This window comes from Bidens hawaiensis, unplaced genomic scaffold (assembly GCF_021521415.1).
Source record: "Bidens hawaiensis isolate Kalapana, Puna unplaced genomic scaffold, B.hawaiensis_p1.1 tig00419434_1, whole genome shotgun sequence".
Taxonomy (NCBI): Eukaryota; Viridiplantae; Streptophyta; class Magnoliopsida; order Asterales; family Asteraceae; genus Bidens; species Bidens hawaiensis.
Genome location: NW_027504859.1, coordinates 700,818 through 723,473, shown reverse-complemented (window position 1 = coordinate 723,473; position 22,656 = coordinate 700,818). Strand labels below are relative to the sequence as shown.

The 22,656-nt window shown below is 39.7% G+C and overlaps 1 pseudogene across 1 annotated transcript; it reads right to left on the bottom strand.

Annotated features, from left to right (window-relative positions):
• Positions 1-10,259: 10,259 nt before the first annotated feature.
• LOC143608826 (protein HASTY 1-like) lies at positions 10,260-22,281 on the bottom strand (annotated as a pseudogene). The gene is made up of 22 exons (XR_013149332.1): positions 22,117-22,281; positions 20,649-20,750; positions 19,246-19,389; positions 19,071-19,151; positions 18,902-18,971; positions 18,690-18,760; positions 18,443-18,606; positions 18,233-18,304; positions 17,885-18,119; positions 17,128-17,190; positions 16,758-17,036; positions 15,963-16,076; positions 15,535-15,662; positions 15,277-15,446; positions 15,074-15,175; positions 14,832-14,935; positions 14,457-14,745; positions 13,341-13,582; positions 12,783-13,250; positions 10,987-11,281; positions 10,719-10,902; positions 10,260-10,636 (listed from the first exon to the last, which is right to left on the bottom strand). The product of XR_013149332.1 is annotated as a protein HASTY 1-like (transcript).
• Positions 22,282-22,656: the final 375 nt, after the last annotated feature.

Genomic DNA, 22,656 nt, shown 5'->3' with positions numbered 1-22,656 from the left:
GACGTACACGGCTGTGAACGACACAATGGCCCTGTACCTCGCCCAGGCAAAAACCCTTATGCGTGATTTTAATGATTGTAAAGTCATACACGTCAAGCGCAGCGAAAACAAATCTGCGGATGCGTTAAGCAAGCTTGCATCACTAGCCTTCACCCACTTGGGAAAGGACATCCGCATTGAACTCCTCGAAGCACCATCAGTCCCGCACAAGGAAATTTGTGTCATCCAAACCGACACAGAAACGTGGATGACACCAATAATAAATTACCTTGCAGCAGGAACACTACCAGAGTCAAAAACACAGGCAAGAAAACTACGCTGTAAAGCACTGAATTATCAACTCATCGATGACACCCTTTACAGACGTAACTTTCTTGGCCCACTGTTAAGATGCGTGGACAACCAAGATGCTGACTACCTCCTAAGGGAAGTACACGAAGGCATCTGTGGAGTTCACGCAGGTCCCCGCGCTGTTGTGGCTAAGCTGAACAATGCGGGATACTTTTGGCCGGGGATGCATATGGATGCACTGGCATACACCAGAAAATGCAGGTCTTGCCAGCTTTACGCACCCAACACGCATCGCCCGAAGAATGAACTTGTTCCAGTCACTTCTTCGTGGCTATTTCAGAAGTGGGCCATCGATGTGACATGCCCATTTCCCACAGCAGCAGGAAATGTTCAGTTCCTAGTGGTAGCCATCGACTACTTCACCAAGTGGATAGAAGCAAAACCTTTAGCCCAAACAACCGCAAAACATATCAAAAAATTTATTTGGGAATTTATTATTTGTCGTTTTGGACTTCCACAGAATTTGGTGAGCGATAACGGCACCAACTTTGCTGACAAGAAGCTACAGCAGTGGTTGAAAGAACTTCAAATCACCCACACCTTTACCTCAGTGGCACACCCGCAAGGTAATGGTGAGGTGGAAAGAGCAAACAAGAGCATCGTCGATGGCATAAAGAAAAAACTCTTGGAACACAGATCCGGCTGGGTGGACGAGCTTCCGCACGTCCTTTGGGCAAACAGAACGCTGAAAAAGGCCAGTACGGGGGAAACCCCGTTCAGTCTCACTTATGGCACTGAAGCCATGGTCCCGGTCGAAATTGGTTTACCCTCACTAAGGGTCTTGATCCAGCCAGAAGACAATGATGCGGAAAGACGGTTAGACCTTATGCTAACCGAGGAACGCAGAGACTTAGCCGCAGTGCGTGAAGAGAATTACAAACGACAAATGCAAAAGTACTACAACACGCGGGTAAAACTCTGCAACTTCAATGAAGGAGACTACATACTGCGTAACAACGAGGCTTCGAACCAAGAACGCCCAGGAAAGCTGGCCCCGGTCTGGGAAGGGCCATACGTTATCAAACAAGTTCTGGGAAAGGGCGCATACCGGCTCGAAAGGCTCGATGGCACTCCCATCCCAAGAACATGGAATGGAGCTCAATTACGCAAATGTTATATGTAGATCAATTCCAAACTTGTAAAGAAAAGGCCTAAGAGCCACTTCTAATGGAAATGATTCTCCTTTCACAATGTGTTGATAGCCTTACCTTTAACTTATGAACTTCCCATGTGCCGGTATTCACCGCATCAATGTGTGAAGAAGTAAGTAGTTGCGTGTGGAAGGCGGCAAAACCCGCATAAACACAACGCTAAAAATGTTAAAAAGTTCTAAGGAAAACCTACACGCAGGTCAGATGTAAGTAAAGTTTAGCCATCCTTGTAAGTGCAAGTGACGGTCTTACCCGCACAATCACGAACAAGGAAGCAAAACTTCAACCTATCATCTACCACGTTCAAAGGTTAACTTATTCTGAACACTTAGAAAATTTCAAAGGAAAAGATGAAGTAAACTTCCACGCAGGTTAAATGTAAGTTTAGCCATCCTACTAAGTGCAAGTGACGGTCCTACCCGCACAATCATGAAAGAGGAAGCAAAATAAACTTATAATTTACCACGTCAAAAAGTTAACTTATCTAAGTACTAAAGAAATTGCTAAGTGTAAACATGCGTAAAATAAACAAGGAAAAGGACAAACACATTCTTTATTTCATCGAAACTCGAATATTACAAACATTGCTGGGTGTATACCCGCATACAAAAGAAATACAAAAGCAAATATCTACGCTAGTGGTGGAAAGGGATCTTCTGGATCATGCTTCAGGACCACTTCCACTTGGACCCGCACCATCAGCAGAGTGTGGCGGTTCAAGAAAAGCTCTAAGGACAGCAAGCCCATCATCAGCAGCAGCGACTTCGTTCACCTTCTCCACCACCGGATGCGGGAAGGCGGCATACTGATTCACTGCTTGGTCGTAAGCAGTTTCAGTGTCCACATCAAACAAAGGGAAGTTGGAAGGCGGGATGCCTTTCTCAACGAACCCTAGACCAAGCAGGAAGCCGGCCTTTTCCCCATCCTCATGAGAAGCGTTGAGGGCTGCGCTCATAGCATCGTCATAAGACGTCTTTGAAAAGACCCGATGCACAACCTACAAAGAAAATGTACAAGTGTAAGAAACTTCTGTCACAAAGGAAAGCGTGAAGACAAAGCTAAAATACCTGAGACAACGCTTCTCGAAGAAGCCATTCCTTGGAAACCAGAGCTTCTTGAAGGGCGGCTTGAGCTTGGGTGCAGGCGCGTTCGGCTTCGCTCTTATTAAGATTGGTAAGAAGCACATCCTTTGCAGCGGCCTCTTCAACGCCCTTAAGCTTCCGCTCGGTGTGCGCAAGCACGCCCCTCTGGTCCAGGATCTCTTGAAGCTTCTTCGCATCCTCCATAGCCAAGGCATCATGAGCCTGTTGAAGAGCCTCTAATTTGGCTTTAAGTTCTTCATTCTCCAGGCGGAGAGGCTCAGCAACAGCTTCAGCCTTGGTGGCCCTCTCGGTCGCGTTCCTCGCAGTCTCCTTAGCTAGCCGAAGCTGTTCGTTAACAGCTTGGGCAGCCTTGGAGCGGGCCTCGAGTCGCGCTTGAACCTCAACCTCGAGGGCCTTGAAGGCCTTCTCCTTCTCCGCAGCCACTGCGGTTAGTTTTTGGTTCTCCTCCCGGAGAGCACGCGCCTGGGATACTTCTTTAACGCGAGCTGCTTTCAACTTGTCGTTTTCACGACAAAGCAGCTCGACGCGTGGCTGCATCCGGGCCAGGAGAACCCGAAGCTCGTTGGTTAGCCTACCCTCCTGGTAGCTAACCATGGCTTCCCCAAACGCACCATGGGGAGCAGCGTGGCGAGCCCAGTCCACGCACTCCACAGGTGTGCGAAGGGTTGTTCCTCGGCGAATGTTCCATCTTGGAACATACACTTCATTGGAATCCGACACTGCAAAAGAAACAAAGCAGTTAGGAAAAGATGATAAAAAATGCATAAAGGCCAAAAGAACCCTACGCACCTGTAGGGTCGATCACAGGCCGATAGCCACCGAACCCATCACCTGAACCTAAGGGAAATCCATCCAAAAGGTCAGGCAGATGGGAAGGTAACAAAGATTGGCGAGAAGCCCCGCGCGTACCTGAAGGTTCGGCCGTCGAGGCCGATGGCGGAGGCGGCATGGTTTCCGCCGCAGTCGATGGCGGAGGCATGGTGTCCACCGCGGTCGCCGCCGCGGAGTCAGCAACAACAGTAACCGCCGGCTCGGTGAAGGATGCTGTAAAAATCGCACTCACCGCCGGCGGTGACGTCATCTCGGCTGGAACAGTCGGCTCAAAGGAGTGAGCAACTGGACCAGCGGAAGCAGGCGCAGGCGCCTGGGTCGACGCCTCAGGTAGGCTGACCGAGCCTACCGTCATTGGCGGAGAGGTACTCCTCTGCGCTCCACCCTGGAATGCGTCAACATCCACGCCTGCACAAAGAAGACAAGTGTTAACAATAAATTTATGAAGTATGATAAATCTACAAAGATAAGGATGTTTGTACTTACGGGTTTCTCTTGAGCCTGAACGTACGGACGGGCGGAGACGAACCCGATGGAGCCGGTCTCTTGATGCCGGTAACCGTCGTCGTCGTTGGTCCTCCGGAGGTAACAGTCGTAGCCTCCGGAGCAGTGGTCTTCTCACCACCGGGGTTCCCCGCCACCTCTTCACTATCTGACTCGGTGTCAGATAGAACCACTGGATCGGCTGTGGAGGCCGCCTTCTCCTTCCCTTTTCCGCCGGCGGCCTTCTTCTTCTGCACCAACGGAGGACCATCTGCGGATTCCTCAGAAGAAGACGGGATGTCAGGAATTCCAACAGCGGGTACAGCATTGAGGGGTTGAGGATAGAATAACGCCTTACCTGGCCGCTGGTGGCTCAGGATCTCGTGGCCTAAGGGATAGACCTCCACGAACCGATCCGCCATTTGTTCCAGGATGGGCAACTCGTTCTCGTCTAGAGCACGAGTACCCATCCGCGCGGGACCGTCAGCTTCCCGCGGGTACAGGAGCGACTCCAACTCGTTCCCCTCTGAAAGAAAATAAACAGTTAGAAGATAAACTCGTATAAGCAAAAAGAAACGGAGCATACCGTAAGGGATAGAGTTCGAACCGTATTCGAGGACGATCGGGATTTTTTGCGCATCCGCCTCTTTCCACACTCGGCTCATCCCCAACATCACCATCCCGGACTCCGGAAACCGGAAAACCGGAGATTGGATCCGGGATATCTTCGAGAACCATTCCGCCTCCTGGTAGTTGGTGGCGTGAAGGCTCGGAATTGCTTGGCCATTTTTAAACTTCATGGCGATGGGGATGGCGCGGGCAGAAATGTAGAAGAACTCCCGCTTCCACGAACGGAGACTGCGCTCGGTTGCACAAATCTTTAAACCCTTGATACGGGTTGTCAGGGTATACCACCCCTTGATGCACCTCCAAGTGTAGAAGGTCATCAGGCGGTCAACATGGGGCTCGATGCCCAAAATCCGGCACACCCACTCGAAGTGGCGAATCTTGGCGATCGCCATGGGGTGCAACTCGGTCAAATGAACACCGTGCCTCTCAAGGACACGGTAAACAAACTTTGTCAGTGGGAACCTAAGATTCCCATAGACAAAGAATGCTGCATAAACCCCGATCTTGCCTCTGGGGGCATCGTACACGGTCTGATGGGGTTCAGGAAACTCAGGCTCGAAAGGATCGAGCATGAACTTCCTAACAACATACCGGTACTGATCGCCGGGCAGAGCACACTGGCACTCACCAGCTGTACTCTTGTCATCAGCCGAAGACTCAAGATCACGTGAAGACATTTTGCAGAAAAAAGAAAGCGATTTCGGAAAAATGCTTGCCTGAAAAGGGGAGTATTTGCCGGAAATCGCTAAGAAGAAGAAGAGAAGGGTGAAGGTGTGAATTACAAAGGACCCTCTCCCCCTTTATATACTAATTGCAATTAATGCGGTGAATTTAATGCGGAGGAGAGAGAAATCGAGGGTGCAATGAAACTATGACGCGTGGCAAAAAGCAAGCTGGCAACAGCTGTCAAAAGGACGCGTGCCAGTAATTTCGCGGCCACGCGCCCGAAAAATCGCGCCCACGCGCCTGAAAAAGCGTCTGGAATGACCATGTACTGTCACGTCACCATAACTTCCTGCACGTCCTGACACAGTCAGAAGAAACCGTCGCACGAAATTTCAGATGTTTGGACTGTTCCTATCTTTCCACCAACTCTTTGAATTTCGAAATTCAAAATTCAAAAAGATTCAAAAGTAAGCGGGAAAGTACTTACCTTGGCAACCAAGTAACCATAAGCCGGGTGCGGGTACAGTGTTAAGGCAAAACCCTTCACATACCTAGCACCCGCAGGGAATTGAAGCCAAGAATACCTTGGCAACCAACCATAAGCCGGGTGCGGGTACAGTGTTAAGGCAAAACCCTTCACATACCTAGCACCCGCAGGGAATTGAAGCCAAGAATACCTTGCCAACTATAAGACAGGTGCGGGTACAGTGTTAAGGCAAAACCCTTCACATACCTAGCACCCGCAGGGAATGGACCCCAGTACCTTGGAAGTAAAGTAACCGTAAGACGAGCGCGGGTAGTGTTAAGGCAAAACCCTTCACATACCTAGCGCCCCGCAGAGAATTGAAACCAAGAAGGATCTTCTGGGCAATGCTTGAGGATAGAGGAATAACATCCCCGCATAACGGGAACGTCGAGAATTATATTGCTTGAAACTCCGTGATGGAATTGGTGGTCTTAGCATAATTGATCACTATGTTGAAAACCACCAGAACCCCATGGAGACTATATACAAGTAAGACTCAACGCTCCTGACTTGCGAGAAGGTTACATACCTACCCGCATCATACCCAAAGATCAAGCAAAAAAATCGGGAATTTTTGCAAGTGACATTAGGAAACCCGCGGGAAGAATCCCCACGGAGAACCTTAAAACTAAAAACCCTTTTCAAAACCCCTTGCTTAAAGTCCAAAAGTTCACCTCACTTTATTAAACATTCATGAGAAGAACATTGGACTGGGGGGACTTGAAGAGGTAGGTCCCAGCAGAGCCCAGTTGGTCCCGCAAGACTCACCTTGAACAGGGACGTCTGCGCAAAGGCCATCTGCTCCCGCAGGACCCACCATGCTCAGAGAACCTTACGCGCAGTACGCAAGCTGTACACGCAGGGGAAGCCTCCCAATGGTGAAGTACCCCGCCTGTTCCCGCAGTTGCGGATACAAGCCATCAGGGAAGGCTACCCGCAGACAGCAGGGCTACACGCACAGGACAATAGCTACTTCAGTAGTCACATGAAGGAATGAGCAAGATGGGAACAATCCCGCCAAAATGAGCCAGTCCGTATGATTCTGAAAGATCTTTTGTACTATACCTACCAAGGTATGGATAGGACAGACAAATCTGACCAGAACAGCCCATGAGCCAATCACAGGGTGACAGCTCACCAACAACAGTACGAGGAGGAGCACCCTCTAGTACTGTTTGTCAATATTAGCCGCTGCCTATTCACCAACCCTTACTGTGGGGCATGCGCAGCCTACAGTTGATGGAATAGTGTTACTGTTGGCCGTAACCTATTCACCAACCAGCATGGCCTGCGTACAATCCACAGTAGGTGGGACGTGCATAACCTACAGTTGGTGGAATAGTGCAGCCAACTTTGTTACTGTTGGCCGTAACCTATCCACCAACCAGTATGGCCTGTGCATAGTCCACTGTTGGTAGAACAGGAATACTATTCAGCCGGCTGTACCTTCTAGGAAACCTACCTTCGGCTATAAATACTCCAACATCTTGGAATGGTAAGATCATCTGCTATCCTGTTATCTAGCAATCTCTTAATATACACTTATATTCAGAGCAATCTAGTCTGATTCTCACGCCGGAGGGTGGTCACAAGGAGGAACCCCCCCTTCTCAGTGACGAGCTTACGGTGTTTGTTTTGCAGGTCCCCTGAAGAACAACCGTCTCTGTTGGACCTCATTCTCGTGAGAAACATTACTTAACCCCCAGATTATCTATAATCTGCACCGGGTCACTTAGTGTTTCTTCAGTACTTGAATGTGTCCATTTATGCTTGCGTTTTGAATCTTGTATTATATTTTGTGTAGGTTCTTAAGAATATTGTATTTTATAAGTTAAAACAAAAAGTTCATATTTCTTATGTGATTAGCATGTATATGTATTCAGTAAAGACTAAAGATATTGGGAAAAGCCAGACTAGTATAATAAAATGCTAAACCATAGGTTAAAAGTGTAAACATCAAGTTCTTGTGAGTCCAAAATTATAAATCCACTATTCACTTTCTGAGGATCCAAGAGTATATTTTAAGTTAAAACCGTCTTATTTTATTAAATATATAATGAATACAATACGCGTATGACAATTATTGATTCTTTGTTTTAAGTGATGTTTCTTTACCACGGTCCACATACGATTAAATATTGAATTGATGATAATACCGTCAATTAAGGATGGCTAAGTTGACTCCATATGTGTTGTTGAGTAAGATGGTTTCGCGTGGTTGCAGTGGCGGACCCAAGAATTATTTTCTTGAGGGCGACATCGAGACTTAACGCTAATTTCAAAGGGGACGATCAGGATTTTCACATACAAATAATACTAAAATAAAAAATTTAAGGTGGGTGGTCGCCCCCCTAACCTTGAGCATAGGTCCGCCCATGCGTGGTTGTCAAGAACAACAAACAATTGCATTGCATCATCCTGACAATATGTATAGATACTATAGTAAATCCTTGATCAACATCATTTTCATTTTGCCATTGGTGGTAGAGAAAGACAACAACACTCAAGTGACTTTGTTTTTCTAATTAAGAAAGAGAAAGAATACTCTTATTATTCTTTGCATAATTGTTTTATGGCATAACTACACTGCAACACACCCAAATATTACAAGTGACTGCTTACATGATTTATTCAACTACATTAATTACACTTTTACTCGATTTACACCACCACCATCCCATTACGTAATGTTATGGAAGTTTTTAAACATCTTTTATATTTAAGTACAAACATTGACAATGCATTTATCCCTTATAATTATCTTTAAAATGTTTCTAACTGGGTCCATCTTTTACACTAATATATTACGCTACAACCACTTTTCTAATATATTATACCATAAACATTTTTTATTAATAATAAACTTTAAATATATTTATACATTTATATAAATCATCTTCAAGTTTTTTTCGTCTAATTTGTATTTCAATCAAGCGAGACCGTATAAGTAACGTAGGATTCATGCTTTCTCGTGGATGAAACCTAAAAACATTTAAAAAAAAATATTCCAATAATAAATGTTCTTATAATAATGGAAACACCCGTTATAGGTACTCGAATAAAGAGTACTCTTTTGTTTTGGGTAAATGGCTTTGCCTTAGCAAATAAAATTGTCCATATCATCCATCTCATTAGCATTAAGTCATAAGCAAATAAATGCTTAGTTTCCTCTGCATAACCTTAAATGAAATCTTAATGTTTTTTTTTTCTTAAATACAATGAATTGCAACGACGAGTCTACAACCATAATGTTCTGTTTTAAAATATTTTTTCATAATGGTTGTATAAAAAATAGATAGACGATTCGATAAACTATTAAAGATTTAGTTTGTTTTTTTGGAAAATTGACTGAAGGATGATTCAATAAAAGGAATGCAACTAACTTTACTTTGTGAATTCACGTTACCTAATTCCTAATATTGCAAACGAAATATATAAATAAAGTTACCTTATATATATATTTCCACGTTCCAAAATAATTGCTTATTTTGTCTACGCACGAAAAGAAAATCATACCCCGATAAACATTTTCTATAATATAAAAAAATATATAAAATATTAAGTGTTATTGGTTTCAACTTTCAAGTTATAGTAGATAGCTTGCTATTGGACAACCATCACCAACTTTGACCACGCCATGCCCACAAATCACGAAGACATCATTTGGTGTTATTGGAATTGGTTTTTGGGTTATTTAGATTATTCAAAGCTATTCAAGTATGAAAACTTTGAAGCTAAAACCCGGTTTAAATACAGTTAAATGTGGGTCAACCTGAATTACCTTAATTACAAGAAAAATTACAAAAAGCTAATCAAATAAATAATATTCGGATATATAAAATAGATTATATAATCATATGTGTATTTTAAAAAATGAAAACTAAAAAAACCATATCATATAATTAAAGTCAAAATGGTGCGGAAATCAAACATTCAAATTTGATTCTCATGCATACTTGATTCAAAGACTGAACTAAAATTCAGTTTGATTCAAAATTCAGATTTTTCGAGTCCAATGTCAGCGCTCTGCAATGGTTTCACGGGTGGGGCTCAAGCCGTTCAGTTACAATCTTGGTTTTAAAATGTGTGCATAATACATGACGTGTTTGTGGCACTGATGAAAGCGCTTCATCACATTTGTTGCATAATGTTTCCATGAAACGTGCTATGTTATCGCATAATGCGCTAGTATGTGCGTAGCATGAATTTAGTTTGCCATCACATGTTTAGAGGGCGAATAGTTGGGAAATTACGTCCAACAATATATTAATATGCCTTTGTTTTGAATTTTAGCTAACTGTCATAATATTATTAGCATGCTTATTTTTTTTTCTTTTTTTAATTTAGCTTTCAAGAAAGTGCAGAAGTCTAATAGGGTGCATCGCACACATGATGCGCTCACATCATACATCAGATTTTGGGACCAAAGTTACAATTTAGGAATAGACCGATTTGGGCTATTTCTATCCCAACAATCAAAGCAAAATTAGTCAAGTGAATTAACACCTAGGTCCTAGCTCTTGTTAGTCTGTAATAAGATAAATTTGACTCAACCAACACCGGGACCTGTATTATAAAAAGAGTACAAATGCTAAATCCAAGATGGACACAAGAATTGTAACTTCACACTAAAAACCAGAAATAGAATACTAATACGCCAATAACATTTAGCCGGCACACATAATTTTAACTTCTAAAGTAAAGATTAGCATTTAGTTACATAGGGCTTTGATAGTTAATTTTTTCAATAACCATTAGTTTTAATCTGTATTTGAAACAAAATAAAGCTTCGTTGTGTACATAAAACCACCAACCTTACATAATAGCAGCCAAACCAATCGCACTTCCGTCATCTGTTCTGGAATCTGAGGCAGGTATCGTGCTTCGAGGCCTTGCTGAAAAGCACAAATTATGGCTACAATTAATAGGCGTTAAATATTAAACTTAAAACACAAATAAAGGATGTACAGTACTTACCAACAACATTTGTGATAAGATTAACACCTTTTTGAACAGCGAGTGCTTTCAACTGGTTAGCAGCACCAACCAACAACAAGCCTTTCATAAGCTGTTTTTGTTCCTTAGGGCTGCTGGTCTTTCCCAATGCTTCTTCAAATGCAAGCAAATCTTGAGGCCCAACGCAAGGAAGCGAGAGCAAAATCTATAAAACGTTAAAATTAAAATTAATTAAAGCGTGTGAAATCTAATAGTTAAGTTTTGTTAAAATGAATGAATATCTACTAACTTGTCTGGGTGCTGGATCTTGCTTACAGAAGCTTACAAATATTTCACAGCAGAGACCAACCAAATTGGCACTGGTGACAGCATTTGACTCTAGAGCTAAACTTTGGATTATTGCAGAGAACAAATCTTTGCAAACAAATTGTCTTAGTTCAATGTTGTTTGTCGAGATAGCTAAAAGAACTATGGCCCCACAAAAGGTGGTGATCTTATTTGTGGATTCGACATCTGTCCATGTAAAAGCATCTAAACACAAGTGCAATAGTGGAACCGCTATATCCTTGTTCTTTAAAAGAAACCTGCAATAAGTAACAACTATTTAAAGTTTAAACTTAAAAACATATAGTAAAAGAATATCAGAGGTGGCTGATGCTTTGGTCAAAAAGTGTTTTCAAGTCAACCCGGTACGTTTTCGCCCATATAGAAAACCACCGACTTTGACCCGAACCCATTTTGACCCGTTACCCTACCCGCCCGTTTTACAAGCTCAACAGCTACAATTGGCCTTTGATAACTTGTATATAGGGGTGTAAACGAGCCAAGTTGCGCATGGGCTACTTGAGCTCGGCTCGCTAAAAGTTCAATCGAGCCAAGCTTAAATGAGCTCAAGCCGGCAAATAAGTTTGAGCTCGAGCTGCCTCGCAAGCCTAAACGAGCGTGAGGTTTAAAAAATATACTATTATGGTGTGTGACCTAAATAAGGTAGATAGAAGCCCAAAGCATGGTTTAAAAAGGCTTACTGAGGCGCGCCTCGAGTCTTACGCCTCGGCAGCCTCGGTGGAAAAACGCATAAGAGGCTTAGCCTCATTAGGGTTTACTGAAACCTAAGCCTAGACGTTTGTGAGGCGGTCCGAGGCGGTTTGAGGCGGTGAGGCTTTGAGGCGAGGCGTTGAGGCTTAAGCCTCACTAGAAGTTGTGAAATACAGAAATATGCCAAAAAATTTTATTTTCTGGACATCTTATTTACCCATTTAGTGCTTAGTGGACTTAATTAGTGGGCCAGCCCAACATTTACTGTTAGTGTACATAAAAAACATCATCGTTTAACTGTGTAATGGTTAGTGTTTAATTGGTGTGCCTCCTTTCACAACACCAAGCAACAGCAACACAGACACAACATCAAAAAACTACTTTATGATATTTGTTTTCTATTAAATTAGTGGTTGAACTATTTTATGATGTTTGTTTTATTACTAAATAAGGTTTTATAATATTCAATTATTCATAATGATTATTTTATGTTAAAGTGCGATTTTTATAGATTATATATATATAGTTTTAATACTTTTTAATAATGTTTTGAGGCTTACGCCTCGGTCCGCCTCGAGGCTTACGCCTCGAGAGTTTGACGAAAAACGCCTCGAGGCTCGTTTCCGCCTTTTTTAAACCTTGGCCCTAAGGTATTCTTTTCTCCCTAAAAATCCTTAACTTTAATTCTACTTCTCCACGAATTCCTATCCTCAACCATGTCCTCGGAGAGGTTTAGGTCTATCAAATCATGCTTAATCCTCTCATCCCACGTCAATTTAGGTCGTCCTCTACCCCTCCTCCCTTCTATAGTAATGTTTTCTACGGATCTAACAGGATTCGTCGTCTGTCTTCTCTTCACATGTCCAAACCATCTCAATCTCCACTCTCTTATCTTGTCTGCTATGTTCGCTACCCCTAATCTCCACTCTCTTATCTTGTCTGCTATGTTCGCTATCAAAAATATATTATAAAATAACTAATTATTAAACGAGCCAAAAGCTCGAGCTCAGGCTCAGATCATTTACACCCATATGTCTATGTCATACGTACCCGATTACAGAGCTGGACAATACATCAGAATCTGTAGGCAACTGCTCAGAATGAAGCCCAGAATTTAACCCGGGCGAACCTAAAACCGAAAGTAGTGCATAAATTTCACGGGTCAAAACCCGAAGAAGCTTTTCCTCCATCACTTCAACTTTTAAATCGGGCCCACCTAAAATTCCACAAAGATCAGGCACCTTCGCTCTCCCTTCCTCTAAAAGAGCAGACCACGAACACCTCAAAGCCTGATGCGAATACACAAGCAGTGGATACAGAAGCCTTTTTAACCATATATCCCACAAACCAGATGGGCAGTTTTTCACTAAAGGTGCTATAACCGAATGAACAAGTTGCCTTAAATGTCTAAACTCCATTGAATTAATATTCTCCATTAGTGCTAAGTCAACAGCTTCAACATCTGTGCATCTGAAGAATGATTCTCCAACTGTTGTTGATAACCCCAATACATTATACCTGTTGACAGTAAATAAAACATATCAGTAACATCCACATAATGCACATTAACTAAATAGCACAAACTGTATTATATAGTTAGTTACTTACCCGCTCTCTCTAATACCCTTTAACCAATTTCTGATATCAGTTTCATTTGGTTCTGTGTTTCCGTCTTTCATGTGTGCAGGGATGCCATCAGCAAAAGTTATTCCACCTTTGGCCATTTTAGGGTTGCTTTCCCCTAGAAGACCGGTTCGCTCAAACTCACTCATAGCCATAGCAACTTTTATTTCTCCGGGTAGTATCTGAGTTACAGGTGGCGACCAAAGAGAGTGTATCGCACGGAGAAGCTGGAGAAGAAAAAGTAAGCATGTATATCAGTCATCAGTTCTTGCAGCGAAACATAGCGTGAAAAAAAAGATACATCTGTTGGATATAATGTGCTACCGGATTTACTAAAGATATATATTGATGATTTCATTTAAGAAGCTGTAGAATCAATTTTCAGTATCGGTTGTAGAATCAACAAACGTTGACAATGTGTGTGTAAGGCAGATTGGCTAACAGGTTGGGTTGACCCACAAATAATTTAGATTGTGTACATGGGTCAGGTTGGTCGGTTTCGGGCTCAAACTGAACCAAACCGAAATTTCGGTTTTTTTCGTATGGGTTTATTTCGGTTATCATTCGGTTGACAGTTTTACAATTGGGCTTTAAATGTTAGTCCAAAAGAAATTAAATGTCTAAATTTTCTGCTAATCACCCATTGATGAATTTGGACATTAAAGTCTGGGCCAAAAAAAAGAATTTGGGCGTAAAACATTTTATTAATTACATATTAATAAATTTGGACATCAAAACTCTGGCCCAAAATAACGAATTTGAGCCATCCAAGAACAAGCATTTAAACAAGTTTGGATAGTTCAGTTCGGTTTTGGAGAGAGGCATGATCGAACCGTAGTTTTTTATTTTCGAAAAAAAAAAAAGAAAACTAGTCAGTTATTTACTCATCCCTAAATTTTAGAAGGTTAACGCATTTAAAAGATTAATCCATTTAACCTGTTCTTGTTTTAGCTAACTTTTTTTGTTTTGACCTGTTTTGAGATAATTCACAACCCAAACCGACCCATTCATAAGTGGGTCACAATTGCCATATCTAGCAAAATTGCCATACTATTAGTTAAAACACCTGAGAAAAATAGATGGTATATAGAAAGTACTTACTTTGAGCAGAGGCGGGAGCATCCATGGTAGATGAGAAGCCAATGGATGTGGAATAGATGATGTATTAGAATTATTATTGTTCACACTGCTCTTTCTAACGCCACTCCTCTTAAGTGCTTTCTCAAAGAATGTAACAGTATGGAACAATGACCACATAAATTTTGTGTCACCACACAATTTAATCAGACCTCCAGGGTCAGATAAATATGCATTTTGCCATTCGAGTTGAGTCCATTGATGGCTCAATGGCTCGAGCAACCAGGTCATAACTTCTTGCTGTTGTTGAGGTCTGCACCAGTATGCATAACACGGTCAACAAAGTCAAGATTCACCATCAAGAACATAAACTGAACAGTATGAAACTAAATATATTACCCAGCTGCAGATGCCATAATAAGAAATGTTTCCCCAAAAAGATTGTGCTCTCCACGAAGCAACTGACCTTCCTTTTGCAAATAAGATACCGTGTCTGCAATGCCCTATTATAGAAAAGATTCATAGGTTACTGACAATAATAATTATATAAAACGCTGTTCCAATATCTATCTATACACACACACACACACACACACATATATATATACACACACAAATAATTAGTTTTCAATATGAATTACCTTCATGTGAGGTAAAAGACTGGTGTCAGCAGTTTTAGCTAATCGAACAAAGGATGTGCAAATATGTAATCTTGTATGTCTAGCTTTACTGAGTGAAGGATCCTGCTAAATAAATGACATAGTGAATTAAATATATGTGGATTGAGTTACAAGCTAAGCTTTCACATTAAAAGTTCATAAAAAATTAGAATTGGAACCCAAACCTTCGTGACGATTGGTAATGAATTTAGTAGTTCAAATAGTTTATTGATGACACTTCCAACAGCATCAGGATGGTACTTCAAGAAAGGACCCAGTGCCTCAAAATAGTGCCCAAGTACTTCAACTAATTCAGGTTCGGTCCATTTTAGAGAAAGAAGTTGCTGAAGTAAACCTTTGATACACAGTTAATGGTGTAATTAGAATTGTGTGATGATGTTAAAAAGTTTCGAGAATGCAAGAAAGTTGACAAGAAAGAAAACCTTCTAATATTCTGCATGAAGCTAAGTTGAGCATCAGAGCCACTCCCATTATCATCATTTGAACCATCAAAAATAGCTGCCACAACATTATCTACAGCAAGTTGCATGCTCTCTAGAGTGGCCAAATTCTGAAAATTTATTTGGCAAAAAGAATTATTGGTCTTAAACATAGAACCGCATATATCATTATAATCAATTAATTAGATTATTAATGGAGTAGTAGTATTTGGTGATCATATTTGATGCATCAAGCCATTAACTATTAAAAATCCGATAAAACCGATCCAGGTCACCCGACCTGTTCCAACCTGCTCAAAAGTATACCACATTTTGAGTTTTTGACCAGTTAACCAAGCCTTGTGACCCACCATTTTTCTAGCTACAGAAAACTTATGCTTAAGAATCAGTGATAAGAGTATTATTCCTACCTGAGAAGGCAGTGGAGCAAGAAGAAGGCTCTTGATGATCATAATAACTCTGTCAGAAACTTTGGTAACGGCTATAACAGGTTTGAAGGAAGCAATTAGTCGAATCAGTTCCACCTGCAAATATGGTTACTAGACATCAGAAAGGGTAGCAAAAACAAAAGCAAACCCGTACACTTGATTTGTTTTGAACAACCTTTGTAATATATATATAATATAAAGATTCCCCATTTAAATAACAAGCCAACTTCACTCGGTGATGACTTTTAAAAAGACTTTTAGTTTACCTAATGGCTAAAAGTAAAACTACTTATAAACCCACAACCATATCGTTTTAACCTGAATAACTTATTGTAGCACCCAGCCACTTCAGTACATTTATGACTGGTTTTCTGACTTTTTACACTCACAATACACGCATAAAGCCACATAGCGTGTTTGCTAAACAAGGTTCAACACTTCAACCCTGGAAGATTTAAGGCACATTGTACATATACATACATACACACATGTATGACTGGTTTTCTGACTTTTCTCTACACTCACAATACACGCATAAAGCCGCTTGACATGTTTGGTAAACAAGGTTCAACACTTCAACCCTTGAAGATTTAAGGTACATTGTACCTATACATACATACATGCATACACACATATATGTGTGTGCGTGTGTAGAGATGACAATTTCAACTAATTTACTTTAAGAATGGGTCGATTCCTGCCACGGTGCCACCTATAGTAATATGAATTGAGATGGGAAATAAACAAAAAAGCATAAGCATGCACACACATACATACCAGCCTTGAACGGTACTGACCAAAATCTCCTCTACCCTCAAAATCATCACTCCATAACTCCAAAGCCCCACTAGAATATTCATTTCCAGGGTTGACTTTTTCTTTCTTAAGCATTCTTTGAAATGATATATCCAACATGACACTACATATCTCATCATTCACAAAAGGTAAGATCTTTTGCTTGTGATTATCAGCTTGCCCTGAGCCAGATGCCAGATTATCAGCTGAGCTGTCTCCAGCTGAAGTTTTTGGCTTTGCGATCAAATCACGTATTAACGCCTAATTTTAGAAACAAACATTATAAGTCTTTTGAGTACATACAGCTATGAAAACCCTACATAGAAGCTATTAACAAAAACTGATAATATACCAGCCAGAATATAAGAGACTGGTGATGAAGCTCAAGTTTATAGTGTCTGAAATATTGCATCATCTGCAAAGACATTCAAGTTAGGTCACACTATTAGACCTGAGAATATTATTATTCAAGTATGAATAACTATTAAAATTTAAGTATGAATAAAGACTGAAGATAAGTACTAGTTTTGTATTTATTTGTCAGATAATAATTAGGATTAGTAACTTTAGTTTTCTTCAACGCCCTGCTTGCGGTGCGCGCATATAATGTATATATGTGTGAACCATCGGGTGGGCAAAAGTGAAATTGCACTAATTTTGACGTTATTTTACTAATCTCGTGAAAATAACGTTAAAAGTGGCGGAAGGTTAATCAGGCATCATGTGGTGGCGTTGATAGCCGAAAGACAAGGGTACATGCACCGATCAACCAGTTTCCCGATGATTGAGTGTTATGTGCCTTATGTTCAAGGCTTGATGCAAAACTACTATCGAGCCGGGGGTCTCACCGGAAGCAGCCTCTCTATCCCTATGGGGTAGAGGTAAGGCTGTCTACATCTTACCCTCCTCAGACCCTACCATAGCTTTGCTATTGGTGGGATATACTGAGTACGATGATGATGATGATGAACTTTAGTTTTCTTCATAAACATAATTGTAAAGCAAAATTATATGCTAACTTTCAAGTTTCAATCAAGAAAAATGAGGATGAGAATCAGTCATGTTCCAAATTCACCAGTTACCCAACACAATATAGTTCATTTTATTACCTCTAGTAAATATTGAGACAGTATTTCATTGTCACTGGTGATGCATTGCAAGTTTGTAGAGCCCAAAGATACCAGACTTTCACATATACACTCCGCAAACTCAAAGTCACTATCATTCATGACCGCAGAACTTGACTCTGATATGTTCAAGAAGTCCGTAGACACATTCAACAATATCACAAGAATACTGTTTATTGCAGAATCGTAATCAGAATCTGCATCAGTAGGTCTCTTCCTGAAAAAGGCAATCATCAAAATGACATTTTTACCAATCTAAATAGCTTATTTCACATTATAATAATAAGTAAATCTAGCATTCCATATGTCAAAAAGTGTGTGGTTACTTACCTTGAAGATACAAGCTTGAAAAACTCACATGCATGAACGCGGAAATCAGGAGAAGAGAGTAAAAAGCCACAACTAGTTGATGGAAAATTAACAAAAAAAAAATTGTTAGAATCTGAAAAACGGAAATGTTCTAACAATTTACAATCAGAAACAATAGCATAAAGTAAAACCAATATCCAGCTGCAAAAAATGACAAAAAAAAAATCATACCCATGGAGCGTGCCATATTTTGCAAGATAGGGCAAAGGGGCCCACTCAGCATATGCATTTATAGCATTAAGAGTAGCTGTCACTGCAGCTGCATGCTGCTTAGCAATGTCAATCTGTTGTCTACCCGCTTCTGTCATGGCAGCTCCAAAGTGTCTCTCTAATAGCTGTCGTTTGAGGAGTGTGATAAATTATAGTAAAAGAAGCAAAAGTATGCAATTTATAAAGATAGCTGTAACACAATACTTACTGTATACAATAATGGCAAAATGTCAGGCAAAGACTCAGTCAGCCCGCGTAGCAACAGTCTACGACGATCACCTGCATAGGTTTTAGATTGCAGAAAATCATTAAAAGAGATCCGCTGATTTAAGTAACAATCTAACAGATAACTAAACACACAGAAGCAATATCACTAATGTTTAAAATTATTGCACTTATAATCAAATAAATGAAGCAGACCTTCCAAGTCTTCATTATGAACAGTGATATCTTCCGGAAGCCACCTCAGCATCATGCATACCATCTCAGCCTAAAACTAGAACACAAATCAGCCTGATTTTCCATATGAAAAATTTTATAAATTTTAGTTGAAGTCATTAAACAAAACAGGAAATGGGTTTTTCATTACATGCGTTGGACCAGCGTTGGAATTAGATATTAGAGATGGTATGAGTTCTTGCCATAAACTCACGCCTTCTCTCCTGACTATCTGTAACAAAATAAAAAATAACAAAATAAATCAACTAAGTGTATAGAGCTTGATCATGATGCTTTATAATGTCAGCATGAAAACAGAATCACACCTCAGCAACTAGAGCAGCTGTTTGACTTTTTAAAGCCCACTCTTCAAAACTGCTTGCAATTTCATTCATTAAATCAATAGAAGCCTTCGCAAACTCTCGTCTTTCTTCAGAGCTTAGTTCATCCCACCGTAATCGCACTAAATGCTACAAAGAAAGACATTGTTGGTGCATACATGTTATCACATTTAAATGTGTCTCTTTAGAAGTTTTGATGATTAAAAAAATTATAAACATGGGAATTAAAGGCTAACCACAAATAATCATATGTTCATGATCGACTTTTTCTGTGTCTTAAGTACAAAATAAAAAACGAATAAAGAAAAAGACACAGTAGCCTAAGGATGTTGATAAAAAGAAATGATCACCCTACAAACCAATTTTATAAAAACATACATTTTTTATAAGTTCACTTGAAAGTTGAAACTTCTATAAAACTATTCAAAGTTCTACAAAGATGAGACTAAGCATTAGATATCTCTGGAAGGGATCTTCCCTATCCCTACGATATATATGGTCTTCATAGTCAGATAACAAAAGAAAAGGATGTCGTAATCTAAGTGTAAAGTTTTTGAAACCAGCAAACCATCTTTCCTTCCTTGAGCAAAGTTCCCTTGCATTTTGAACCAAGGCTTGTGTCAATTTGATTTGGTCAAATGGCACCTTTGCAAAAGACTTGTTGCCAAATTTTTCAAACTTATTCAAAAGCTTTGAAAAATTCTCTCATGCATCTATTTAAGGAACCCTTCTTTCAACACTTAAGACTCACCTCTTCATTCTAGAAACATACAGCTTAAAATTCTTAGGACTTTTGAGACATCATCTACCAGTTTAAAAAGGCCAACGAAGAACAACTCTTGGTTTACATCCACAAGAACCATTATACATCCTCATGTTTATGTGGTGATATCTCTCCAGCTCTTGTTTACATGCAGTTTTACATAACAAACTGTTTTGGGTTGTTAAAAAAAACTGGTAAAATATTTACTTTTAAAGTTAAAACAACCTATTCACCGATATATAAAGATTCTTACAGACACATCAACTCCCTTCTAGTTTAATTACCAGCAAACACCCGTAAACATTAGGTAAATCACTGAACAATCCCTGAACAGAAAAGATAATTTAATTACCAGCAAATACCCGTAAACATTAGGTAAATCACTGAACAATTCCTGAACAGAAAAGATGGCATTGACCTTAGACGGGAGAGCATGAAAAGAAAAGGCACGTTCCTATAATAAGTTTACGTAATTACATAACCTTGTTAATGACATTCGGGATAAAAGGCTAGTTTCTAATAATCACCAAATATATGATGTTAGCAACTAGGTCACTAAGCAGATATCCTAATGCTTGTAATATATAGATCACTAGAATAGAGATCAGCAAAGAAAGGAAAATACCTGCAACAGTTTAAATGCATGCAAACGAACTTCAGAAGACCAGTCTTTCTTGACTAACAGAAATGATGTGCTTGTCAAAACACGTACATCCCCAGCTTTTACCTAGAAAGCAAAATATAATTAAAACGTATTAAGAAAGAATGTATATGAAAGCGAAGTACCCTCAGTGAAAAATGTATGTACAAAAGTTAAGAGTAACATATTTGTAAAGTGATCGTTTTGCCTCCGATAAACGAATTTTCTCCATTTGTTGTCTTATAAGTCTTACAAAACTGATAATGCATCTTTCAAATCAAAGATTATTGTGGAAGAAATGAGGAGTCGTGAATCACAACATATTTACCATATCTGTGTATCTTGTAGTGCAAAACATATATATTAGTCTTATAACACATCATCTTATGGCCTGCGATTCAATGGTGGTAATTTGGTAAACATGCTCCTTAGAAAAATGTAATTTGGTGAGTGAAACACAACAATAGCCTTCTCTTTTAGAGAGAGGATAACATGTGTGCAACAAGTTGTGAAGTCAAGTCGCAATTTTGAGATTCCTAAGACCCTTTAATTGAATCACATCAGTAGTGAAATGTTTGTATGTAAACTACAGTACTTGAGCTGAAGGTGAATGATCTTAATACAAAAAAGAAACATAGAACATGTTTAGCACATAATCGCTCGTCTTAGGGTTTAGGGCTAATCTTTTAATACAGAAAGAAACACAAAACAGGTTTAGGACAGAATCGCACGTCTTAGGGTTTAGGTCATAATCTTCTAAGTTTTACTCTTTTCTCCTTCATCTAATTATTTCTCAACACTTTTCCAGTTTTTTCTTCATAAATTTCATTATATCAACCAAATACATTTCTCAGTCGAATTACCTTTCAACTCCATCATCTCTTGCAAATCACAAAATTAATCAAAACGTCAACAGAAACTCAAAAAATGTTTAAATTTCAAGTAAACCATCGAAAACCCTAGCTAACCCTACACTAACAAATTCACTCAATCCCTAACTAAATCAACAGAAACTCGCAATCCGATAACCATACATAGCTTAAAACCACAAAAAATCATCATCAGAATACCATAAACACGTACTGCAAACAAAATCCGTACAGAACGGAGATACATTATTCCTCCCAATATATTTCCAGTTTTATCTTCATTATTCCTTTCAATTCCATCAACTTACAAAGCACAAAATTGCTCAAAAACTGTTCAATAACTAAAACACAGTAAACCCTAGCTAACCGTAAACTAACAAATTCACACGATCTCTAACTAAATCAGCATAACCTCGCCATCCGATCACCATACACAACTCAAAACCGCAATAATAATAATAATAATCATCATAATGACACAACAAACACGTATCGCAAACGCAATCCGTACAGAAGACGGATACATTATACACACTAACAGATTATAATGAAATTAAAATGAAGTAAGATACAAAGGAACATACAGATTCTAAGTAGGCAAGTGCAGCTTTGCGATCGTCGGCTGATGAGTTCCAGCCGAGAGCTGCAACGATAGCTCGAGCAACATCGCTTGCCGTAGCACTGCTAAGGTCCATAGTTGTGCGTGAGGGGCTTTAGAAAGAGAAAGAGGAAAGCTAGCTACGAGATTATCTTATTATTATTATTATTATTATTATTATTATTGCTGTTTAAAAAAAATCATCTAGCGTTTGAATTAAGTTATCTCTCACATTTATTTCGTAATCCGTTAATCTTATGCCAAATCAAAATATTTTTAAATACTTCCTCCGTCCCATATTAAATATCATGGTACTCAAAACACAAATTAACAAATGTTTGATCATTTTATTTTATGAGCTGTAAAATAACAATAATGTCATTTAAGTTATTATGGCTAAAAATCATTTTTGTAAAATTAAACATCTAGTATATGTAATAGTAAGGGCACAATTGAAAATTGAATTTATATGTATAGAAATGACATTTAAATTGGGACAACCAAAAATGAAAAATGGACATTTAAA